This window comes from Vicia villosa, linkage group LG2, assembly GCF_029867415.1.
Source record: "Vicia villosa cultivar HV-30 ecotype Madison, WI linkage group LG2, Vvil1.0, whole genome shotgun sequence".
Lineage (NCBI taxonomy): Eukaryota > Viridiplantae > Streptophyta > Magnoliopsida > Fabales > Fabaceae > Vicia > Vicia villosa.
Window position 1 is genome coordinate 171,920,699 of NC_081181.1, and position 12,658 is coordinate 171,933,356.

Sequence of the window (12,658 nt, forward strand, 5' to 3'; positions counted from 1 at the left end):
GCTCTGAAGGGTTAATATCACACTTCGCCAGCCAAGAAGTAAACGCCATTGATGATGAAGGGACATACTTGAACCACATCATTCAGCCATATCCAGACGAAATTCCACCCATTACCATGGGAATGTGGGATGCTGTGGGAGGACCAAATGACGGTTACAACTACCAGTATATCACACCTCAGAATTCTTACATTGCTCTGGAAGATCTTACTCCAACAGAAGAGGGTAATCAAAATGACGGAAGTATCACAAGTCCCGTCACTCAGCAATATCAAAATCCACCCAAAGAAGTATGGGACACGCTAGGAGAACCCAGCGGCAAATACGACTATATGGTGAAATATTCCGCTCCTCCGAGCTTTTCAACTCCCATCAAAGACATTGTCCCGACTGGATGGGACGAACAGTACGACGACAACTTCGCTCTTGAAGAAGCCAGGAAGATGCCAAACAACGAAGGTTATTTTCTGTCACAGTACACTCCTTATCAGGATGCACAAGTCTCTATTCAAAACATCATTCCTACTGCATGGGACGGCCTTATCGAGCATCTCGCTCAGCCAATAAAGGGACCTCCACCTGGATTCTCATATCCAACAAATCATCCAACTTATCCTGAGGAATTACCTACGCATTTTCCCACTAGCGGAATCAATGCTACGGAAGACGAAAAGAACAACTGCAACTGGAACAGCTGGGTGCTCCCTGCTAACAACGGTGGATTGAACAACTGGAAAGCAGAGGATGTGATCTCCTTTGATCAGGAGTAAATGCCATTTCCTGTTTTCTTTGTGTATATTGTGCAAAGATAAAAGTGGTTCCTGAACAATCGGACCATGAGCTTGAAAGCCGTGTGCCTTAGCACAACGGTCCTTCTATAAAAAGGGTTTGTCATATCATGATTATGTGCATTCAATAAAATCATGGGATGCTTGCATGTTCAAAATTTTGTGATCCTTTTTCTTTCTTTATTCGCTTTCAAATAGCTATGTTTTTCTCTTCATACACACTCACATATCTACCATGCAGATTCACATACACGCTGGATCCAGTCAATAACGACTCTGCTATTGCCCGTCATGACTTTGAAAATCCGATCTACCAAACTGAGGACGAAAGTGAGGAAGATTGTGAAGTGCCAAGAGAAATTGCAAGACTTCTAGAACAAGAAGAAAAAGCCATACAGCCTCATGAGGAGCCGATTGAGGTCATCAACTTGGGCAGTGACGAAGAAAAGAAAGAGGTCAGAATTGGGGCTGACTTAGAAAACAGTGTCAAGCAAAGACTGATTCAATTGTTGCAAGACTACGCCGAGATATTCGCCTGGTCTTATCAAGATATGCCTGGCCTTGACACGGACATTGTAGTTCATCGCCTGCCAATCAAAGAAGGAAGCACTCCGGTCAAACAGAGACTGCGAAGGAGTAAGCCTGATATGTCAAAAAAAGATCAAAGACGAGGTTGAAAAACAATTCAATGCCGGATTCCTAAAAGTTGTAAGTTATCCTCCTTGGATAGCTAACATCGTGCCTGTACCCAAAAAAGACGGGAAAGTCAGAATGTGTGTAGACTACAGAGATCTGAACCGGGCAAGCCCTAAAGATGATTTCCCTTTACCACACATCGATGTACTAGTTGACAATACCGCACAATGCAAGGTATTCTCCTTTATGGACGGATTCTCAGGGTACAATCAAATCAAGATGGCACCCGAAGACATGGAAAAAACAACCTTCACAACTCCCTGGGGAACCTTTTGTTACAAAGTAATGCCCTTTGGTCTAAAAAATGCTGGAGCTACCTACCAACGAGCAATGGTAACACTATCTCATGATATGATTCATCAGGAAATAGAGGTGTATGTCGATGACATGATCGCAAAATCCAACACCGAAGAAGAACATTTGAGTCATTTACACAAGCTGTTTGACAGACTCAAGAAATACAGATTGCGACTGAACCCGAACAAGTGTACCTTTGGAGTAAGATCCGGTAAACTCTTAGGTTTCATCGTCAGCAGTAAAGGTATTGAGGTTGATCCTGCCAAGGTCAAAGCCATTCAAGAAATGCCTATACCCCGTACCGAGAAACAAGTCAGAGGATTCTTGGGACGTCTAAACTACATAGCCAGATTCATTGCCCATATGACTCCTACTTGTGTGCCAATCTTCAAATTACTGAAGAAAGATCAAGTGGAAAGATGGAATGACAAATGCCAGTTAGCCTTTGATAAAATCAAAGAATACCTTCAAAAACCGCCAATCTTGTTACCTCCTGTGGAAGGCAGACCTCTGATAATGTACCTAACTGTGTTAGAAGATTCAATGGGGTGTGTACTCGGACAACATGACGATTCCGGTCGAAAGGAGCACGCAATCTACTATCTTAGCAAAAAGTTTACCGATTGTGAAACAAGATACTCACTACTCGAAAAAACTTGCTGTGCCTTAGCATGGGCGGCTCGCCGACTAAGACAGTATATGCTAAATCACACCACTTTCCTGATCTCCAAGATGGATCCAATCAAATACGTGTTCGAAAAACCTGCTCTATCTGGAAGGATTGCAAGATGGCAAATGATCCTAACAGAATATGACATTCAATACACTTCGCAAAAAGCAATCAAAGGAAGTGTGGTAGCTGATCATTTAGCTCATCAAGCAGTAGATGATTATCAGGCATTGAACTTTGACTTCCCAGACGAAGACATTATGCTAGTCAATGACTACAAACAACCAGGATCCCGATGGACTATGGTTTTTGACGGAGCTTCTAATGCGCTCGGCAATGGCATCGGAGCTGTGATCATTTCCCCCACAGGAGGTCATACACCCTTCACCGCCAGATTGTGTTTCAATTGCACCAACAATATAGCCGAATACGAAGCATGCATTCTGGGTCTCAAAGCTGCAATTGATCTAAAAATCAAATTCCTTGAAGTCTACGGAGACTCGGCCTTGGTAATCTACCAAGTCAAAGGGGAATGGGACACAAAGCACCCAAATCTAATTCCATACAAAGAACATGTGTTGAGTTTGATTCCTTACTTCGAGGAGATCACTTTCGAACACATCCCACGCGAAGAAAATCAACTAGCTGATGCCTTAGCTACCATGTCATCCATGTTCAAAGTCAATTGGGACGACGAAGCTCCTATGATCACCATTTACAGGCAAGACGAACCAGCCTATTGCAATGAGATCGATACCGAACAAATGGAAGACAAACCATGGTTCCATGAAATACAAAGGTATCTCGAAACCCAGGAGTACCCTGAAGGGGCATCTATTAACGACAGAAAGTTTCTAAGGAGATTTGCCTCCAAATTCTTCCTAAGCAATGGAACTTTGTACAAGCGCAACCATGACTCGACTTTACTTCGTTGCGTAAACAAGAAGGAAGCAGAACAAATCATGGAAGACATACACAATGGTACCTTCGGTACTCATTCCAACGGACATACAATGGCTAAAAAGATCTTGAGAGCAGGTTACTACTGGTCTACCATGGAGACAGATTGCCATCATCATTCCAAAACTTGTCACAAATGCCAGATATATGCCGACAAAGTGCATGTACCTCCAGTTCCATTAAACGTTCTGACGGCTCCTTGGCCTTTCGCAATGTGGGGTATTGATATGATTGGAGAAATCAAACCTACTGCTTCCAACGGACATCGCTTTATCCTGGTCGCTATTGACTACTTCACAAAGTGGGTAGAGGCAGCTTCATATGCTTCTGTCACCAAGAATGTGGTAGCCAGGTTTATCAAGCACAATCTCATTTGTCGGTACGGCATCCCCGAAAGGATCATCACTGACAATGGCACGAATCTAAACAACAAAATGATTACTGAACTCTGCACGCAGTTCCAGATCAAACATCATAATTCTTCTCCATATCGACCAAAGATGAACGGCGCTGTCGAAGCCGCCAACAAAAACATCAAGAAAATCATACAAAAGATGACAGTAACCTACAAAGACTGGCATGAGATGTTACCTTTTGCTCTTCATGGTTATCGCACATCTGCGCGTACTTCAACAGGGGCAACTCCATTCTCGTTAGTCTACGGTATGGAAGCAGTTCTCCCAATCGAAATCCAGATTCCTTCCTTAAGGATCATGAAAGAAGCCGATCTAGACGAAGACGATTGGATTCAAACTCGATTCGACCAAATACACTTGATCGATGAGAAAAGACTTGCAGCTATCTGTCATGGCCAGCTATACCAAAAGCGCATGATCAAAGCATTCAACAAGAAAGTCAAAAGTCAAGCATACCAAACTGGTGGCTTGGTTATCAAACGCATCATCTTACCACAAGGTGATCCCAGAGGCAAATGGACCCCCACCTACGAGGGACCATTCATAATCAAGAAAATATTCTCCGGCGGTGCCATGTTGCTTACCACCATGGATGGCGAGGATTTCCCACACCCTGTGAATGCGGACATAGTCAAAAAGTACTTTGCTTAAAAAAAAAATACAGCTCGCTAAGTTGAAAACCTGAAAGGGCAACTTAGGCAAAAATGAGCGTCTCGGTGGATTGAAAACCTGAAAGGGCGATCCAGGCAAAAATTAGAGACAAAACAAATACAATCCCGGTAGGCTGAAAACCTGAAAGGGCAGCCTAGGCAAAAATTAGGGAATAAAGCATACAACTATGTCCCGCTCAGCTGCCTACTCACCGACAAGGTTCAACACCTCAAAGACACCGATCAGTCCAATCACTTTCTTCCAACAAGTGAGGGATGAGATGCTCGAAGACAGATTGGCAATAGCAGAATTGAAACTTGACTGGATCGTTCTCACATAGCTATTTCTTTTCATAAATACTTTTCAAAACTTTCTGACAATTTCCTACTTCTAGGATTGTTGTCTCCCTATACTAATCCGCCTATCACGGCACCTTTTCAAAAATCAATGCAGCTTATAACTAACATTTTCATTTTTTCTGTTTTGAATACGCGAGCATCCCAATGATATTTTGAATGAACATATGCATTTGAATATGATTGATGTTTACCAGGAAAAACAGGAATAGCATTCCGGACATGTCCCAATTATTTGGACATTATCCTAAACCAGCATCAGAAGGAAGTTTCCCCAATGGAGACACATTCCTCAACAAATCCCTCAAAAAGATTTTTCTTTCGAAAGAAGTCTTATTCCCCAGCAGGGTTGTTCCAGATTACTGTCTTCAGAAGGTGTGATCTCCGCACCCAAACTTGGTCAGATAGTGCATCGGAGGATTATGCATCTTCCTCATTCCCACTCCAAAGGGCGTCACAGTCCGAACTCTCAAAACTACTGTTCTTCCCCGAGCAGTAATCAAAGATCCTTCAATAGAACATCCTGGTTCTCAAAGAATTTCCCCAACCCAGGGTACTCAAGCGAGACAGAAGATCATCAACAACCACGATGCCTTCACTTCCAAATGGCTAGCAGGGATTTATTTTCCCAATCACAATGCCTTCATTTCTTGACGACTAAGCTGGGATTTATTTTCCCAATCAGGAGCTTGACACGCTCTAAGCTGCATAAACCATGCATCACATTCACACTCATATTCACATTCACAATCATGCATCATACGCATATTCATACACAACATAACTTGCATATTTCTCCTCTAGCTCGAGGATCTCATATCATACATGCATCATAGACATCGCATATTATTAACTTGATTTTTCAGGTAGACAGATGTCTTCAGCAAAGATGTTCTCACTCACATGCAGTGTTCATCCTGAATCTTATTCAGACAAGCAGTCCTTTCAGATACAATCAAACCAAAGATTCACTCTGAAGAACTCTCATTCTCAACTCATTTATCATCTAACATTGCTAGTCTAAGGCGATACCTCAGACGGTTCCAGAACGATCTAGCATTTCAGATCTAAGGCGATACCTCCGACGGTTCCAGAACGATCTAGCATTTCAGATCTAAGGCGAAACCTCAGACGGTTCCAGAACGATCTAACATTGCAGATCTAAAGTGATACCTCAAACGGTTCCACAATGATCAACTTTCAAATCCTTCATCAAGATATAATCAACAGATTCATTCTGATGAACAAACCATCAACACATTGTCCAGGTGGCATCCGAAAGCCCATCTCAGGTAATGTTTCAATCTGCCAACAACATTTCACAGACAACATTCAAATGCAACTTCCAACATCTCTGCTGATCAAGGTAAGTGCAAATTTTCAGGGCATCTATTTATTCAATCATCTTCTACCCTCAGATTTCAGACAATCTCTTCAGGTTTAAGAAGATTGAATAGGGGCAACTGTTATACCCCAAAATTTGCCCACTTCTTTTTTCAGGAAAGTTTCAATATGAAAATTAAGAGTCTCATATAAACATGGATTTTTTCAAAATATCCTGACATATGAAGAACTTGGTTTTCAGAATTTTTCTTACACAGTAACTTGGCTTACAGTGGAATTTATTCTTACGCAAACGCCAAATACTGTTCTTTACTTCACAAATACTATTTATTTATTTTACAGATAAATAGTACTAACACAGTTCATGCAGGGTTAAGTCTTTTTGCAGGCGCAAAAGCAGGAAACTCACACTGTACTGGTAACAATTGTTTTTGTTTTCCCACTAACTTTTGTGCTATATTCCATTATTTTCAAAATCTTTTCAAATCTATCCTTTCAAATTCAAATCTCAACTTTATTCTATCCATCTCTCTTTTCCCAACAATACCTTACACTTTCTTTCAAACCTCACTACCACTCAAATTTCCTTTTGTACGGAATCACATCATTCCCCAACGTCTCTATCATCTTTCCATTCTATAAATACCTCTCATTCTTCCCACAAATCTCACATCAAATTCTAAATCATCTTTCAAATTCCTACCTCATAATCCATCATTTCTTCTTCCCTAGCAAAAATGGCAAAATGGATAGAAACACTGCTTCTTACAGTCGTCACCATTGCTACGGTGATCACAACTTTCTTCTGCCTGCACAGTCCTGAGGAGTGTGGACCTGCAATGGTTATGCTCCCAATCATCTACATGTTATTGTTCATAGCATGGGTCATTAATCGTCATTCTTAAAATTTGCCGTATTTCTTATTTCTTAAATGTACCGTTTATTCGTCGTACTGTTCAATATAGTATGTGATATTTGTACTGTCAGTATTAAATGTTGTACTATTTGTCATAATATTGCTTAGTTACTAAGATAATATTTTGTGTGTTTTCTGCCAGTCAAATATTCCTATTTCTGTGCATTAAATGATTTTCAGGGTTATTATCGGTAATTTTGCCCGCATACCGTAAATATTAGTTATTTATTATGTCTGTGTTTTTCTAACAAGTCATGTAAATAAACTTTCATTTTTCACATAAAACAAAAACAAAAAACAACAAAAAAAGAAAATTAACTTTGACTGTTGATTTTTCACTTTAACTGCTGCTTCAGTACACGAACAGTCGGTTGACAGACAAACTGCAGACAGTACAATTCACAGTGATTTGTACAATCAATCAAATCAATCATTCACAATTCAAATTTCCAAGATTTTTGTGTTAGAAGTCTTCTGAATATCACATGATTAGCAGAAACTCAACACTGCACAAAAATCAGGTACGCTTAACTGCCTCCTATACAGACAGTCCCTAATCAGGGTTTTTCTTGTTTTAACAGGAGCAACAAGTTTTGAGAGCTCAAATGGATTTCATATACATCCATACATCTCAAAGTACCATCATACAAATTTTCAAACTTCAATTCACTCAGACGCACCGTCAGCAGCTCAAACAGTCAACAGACGACCCGTTTGACCAAAAAAGTCAACTGACAGTCAAAAATGAAATTTTTTGTCAAAGTCCATATTTTGTCAAAGGATTCAACATTTGATCATTGGATGATCACAATTCATCAAGGAAAGATCAAAAATCAACAAAACCCTAAGATTCAAAATTAGGGTTTTTGCCTGAAAAGTCAACTCAACTTTGACTGATCATAACTCTCTCATCCTTCATCCAAAAAATGTCAACCAAAGCTCATTTTGAAGGAAATTCAATTATCTTTCAAATGCAATTGATCCCATGGTCATAGCATTCACCATTTGAAAAATATGGCCAAAGACATTACAGGTCATTTTCAAAGTCAACAAAAAGACACTTTTTTCAAATGGACACACAAGGAGAACCAAAAATCATTTTGATATGAGACCAAAGACATTGGTTAGAGGACTCTTTGAGGTTTCCAAAAAGTGCAAGATCTCCTTCATATGACAAAAATTGAAGGATTTACACCTTGTTGAAGTTGGCTAAATTTTGGGAAAATGCATGAAATCAACATTGCTCAAAAATGTTTTTTTTCCAAATGAGTCCAAGTTTTTATGGTCCAAACATCTTTGCCATGTTACTATGGGCCTCCCACGACCAAGACAAAGCCCACATCTTTATTGGCCATTTTTTGCATAATTTTATCTTACTTTAAGATTAAAATTAAAAGGAAAATGCATGGATAATGGTTGCTTGGCCTCCAAGTATGACTCACTTCAAGGAATCTTCATTTTTTCTGCAAGAATTGAAGAGCAAGACAAGAGCATTGAATGGAGTCAAGCTTGGTCAACAATTCAAAGATTTTTAATATTTTAAAAATCAAACTTTCAACAAAGACAACAAAGCTTCTTAGCTTGAGTTCCAAGCAACTTTGGGCTATAAAAGAAGCATCATACTTCAGCAAAAGGAGAGACACACGAAATAGGGCAAGAGTATAGCAAGAAATATCACAAAAATTCTCAAAATTTGCATATACTTTGTAATTTTCAAATTCAAATTTCCAATCAATATCAATACCAATAAACACTTCTAATCATCTCCTCAAACATTATAGAGTTCATAGGTTGTTAAAAAACTGGAATTTTAACGTCCAAATAGGGGAGGTTAAAAACCCCCGCTATTTGAAGCTGAAAACCTCACTTCTGGAGGTTGAAGACGACCACGCGTCCAAGCGTGGTTCGTCTGACTTTTCAGCGCGCCAAGGTGGCCCTTCCCTCAAATCTTATTCGCTGGTCAATCCAGCGTGGGCCCCTGCAAAGACTTTGAATCCCCTTGGATTCAGTGTACACCATCATACCATGCACCTACAAATCTGTGCCCTTGGATCAATCTCAAAGCCAATCCAACGCCTCACACATGCAAGCTCACCATGCTCCTTCATTAATTGCCACACCAGATCAGTATCCTTACATTTTTAATTTTATTTTCTATTTTTATTTTAGTTTCTTTGATAAATTAATTAAAAATAGTTAAAAACTTCCAAAAATTCCACAAAAAATATTTTAAACTTCTAAAATAATATATTATTTTATGAAACAAAAATATTTTATTTTTCTTCAAAATTTCAATATTTTTCATAATTAATTAGTATGTATTTGTATATTTGCTTATTAATTATTTTAATTAGTCAAAAAATCAAAAAAAAAAAATTGTTCTTTGTGTTAAATATTGTTTATATATCATAAACTAATTTTGTACATATTTAGGATAATTTTCTCTTTAAGTTTTAATTATTTGTGTAATTATTTGCATAATTATGTTTTGATTAACTTAAAATATCCAAAAACAAATTTCAAAAATTCCAAAAAAAATTAGTTTTGTTCTAAAATCAATTAACAAACATTTTGTACATATTTTTAAACTTATTTGCTAGGTTTAATCATATTTCCATCTTTTCTTTATTTTAAATTAATTAATAATGCATTAATTATATTTAAAATAAATCACAAAAATACAAAAATATGCCTTTTATTTCTTGCAATTTAAAATTCCTAGGTAAATGTATAGGATGTCAAATTCATGTAAATAGGCTAGTTTACATTTCCCGCACAATCGATGTAATAGCGTAGATTTACTTTCTGCACTTTACATTTCCGCATTTTAATTTCCAGCACCCATATAAACTGCGTGTATGTCAAAGATAAAACTGAACCGTCAGATCACTAACTTCAAAGATAAATATCTGAATTCAATCACAATCACATTTGCACCTCCTAGGGTAACCCCTTTTCACTCTTTTCAAAATCAAAGTTACATTTCTACTGTTTCGAGTACAAAATCGAACCTTTTGTTTATATCCGACGAATGGATAGATTTTTAAAGGGAACAAGGATAAAGACCTCCTAACTCAGGGTAGACCTCCTAGTTTGCTTGCTCAAAATCAAAACAAACAAAATTCTCATACACTGTTGTTTTTTTAAAACGAATTTTCCAAAAGACAATATTTTGTATACATCCAAACACGGATCATTACAAAATTAACGATCTTTTCAAAACATCTTTCGAAAGATAAACAAACATTTGTATATATCCGCACAAGGATCATTACAAATTCTATTTGCAAAGGTATTTCAAAAACACAGGTAAAGCATTCCGAATCAATTGAAAAGTAAAGCAAATGAGCTAAGCAAACTAAAGAGCCCATGGATAACCATGGATACAAAGGGTGCTAACACCTTCCCTTTGTATAACCTACCCCCTTACCCAGAATCTCTCAAAGGTCTTTTTTCTGTTTCTTTTATAAACCTTTCCTTCATTGGATAAAATAAAAGGTCGGTGGCGACTCTGTAAACTTTTTCAAAAGTGACGCGAAAGCGTCCGATCGACAAAAAAGAGTCAGTTCACGTATCCCACCCACGGAGGGGTATGGCCCGAAAGGACGGTCCACACATATCCATAGTACAAAAGATGGAGATACAAAAGATCATAGGCTACAACAGAAAGCATCGCCAAGAAACATCAACTCGAAGCTAAGTCATCTTACCCTTGCCTCGATCCTGCCTCGAACCACCTGTAAAAAGAATAATTGGAATGGGGTGAGATTACTAAATCTCAGTGAGTCTCCCTATCTTACGGGTTCACTCAGTTCTACAGGGAACATGCAATCAACTGATTCACCGAGAATCCGGGTTACCTCACGGCTAGGTACAAGTACAAACAAGGTACACCACCATTGGAAGTCCCATAACTATCCAATGTGGCCACAAAGATAACCATATAGTCAAAACCACCGTATGCAAACCCGTACCCGTGTACGAGGAATCCAGGAGTAAGTTACAGCCCGCTCATTAGGCTACGCAATCCACACCCTCGGTGAGTTACACCCGTGCATCGCATCAAGAGACTTGTACCGGCACACGGAAAGATGGAACAAACGAGTCCTATGTGGTACACCGTTCGTGACGAGTTACCGCGGTGACTTTGCCTATGTGGCGTCACAGCCTCATCAACCATCAAAACACACGTGTGAGGGACCCAGCCAGCTCAGTACGAAACGCCATCTTGACAACACGAGCCCACCGGGCGAAAGCCTAGTGATGTTGCCTATGTGGAATCACTAGAGGTGAATCGAAAGTAATGTTGCCTACATGGCATTACTTCTCCACCATACCAAGTACGCCGATGTGTAACCGCTAGTGGAGAAACGCCCTATAAGACCTCCACATCCACATCGCAATGGTAGCTCAGGTGTGTAGAACATACCGAGAACGCTGATGTGTACTGCAAGTGTGGAAGTGCCCCCATACGGCCCACACAAGCACATCGCAACGGTACCAAGTGTTCTATGCGGTTTATCCCCTAATAGCCTAGGCCCACTCCGATTCAAGCATACTACAACACAATCAAGCCACACAGGCAAAACGTCTCCGAACGTTCAACCGGAACGAACGAGAATAACAATGATCACATCATAACACAATCAACAATTGCATATCTCAAATATACATGCATACAAGTAAGATGATGATCATATCATAGTCTCATACACTTAAAACAAGTACTGGCATATCATACAAGTCATAAGAGGCCTTCGATTCCGATACGAAGCGAAACTGCACTCAAACGGGAGAAATATCAATTCTGTACCAGACTAGTTCGCTACAGCGAACTTCTGTTCGCTACAGCGAACTCAAACAGAAGCTAAACTTCATCAAACCCAGGTCAGTTCGCTACAGCGAACTCCAGCGAAGCCCCGATTCGCTACAGCGAAGGAAAGTTCGCTACAGCGAATAAATCAATTCAGCTCCCAGGTTTATTCGCTACACCGTTCGCTACAGTGAACCATTCGCTACAGCGAATGAAAGTTCGCTGCAGCGAACTCTGCAAAATCAGCAAAAATGCAGAAACGTATTTGGGGTCCCCAAGCCCCAAATTTCCACATGCATCCATTCTTAAGTGAAAATGAGACATAGAAACAATATGTAAACTAATTATTGCTACCATTAAGGTCTAACACATGCAAAAGGATGAGGATCAAAAGCATTTACTCACAAACCCTTAATCCCCAAAGTTAGCATAAACCCTAAAATATTCCCCCAAGGTCTCTATCTATGAGACTCACCTTGTATAATAGCAGTAGGAGCTACGAAAATCAGAAGAAAAGGTGAAGATTGCTGAATCAATGGTGCATGCAAGGTTGATGATGAAGTTGACAATGGGTTCTCTTCTTCCTCCCTCCTTGTTTCACGTTTTCCTCTTCTTCTACTCTCCAAAATTCTGTTTTGGTTCACAAATTCAAATGAGTCTATAGCCAAACAATCCCTTAAGCCTTAGTTATTAGGTGCATAGACCAAAACACCACTCAACTATTCCTTATTTACCATAGTGCCATTTAGTT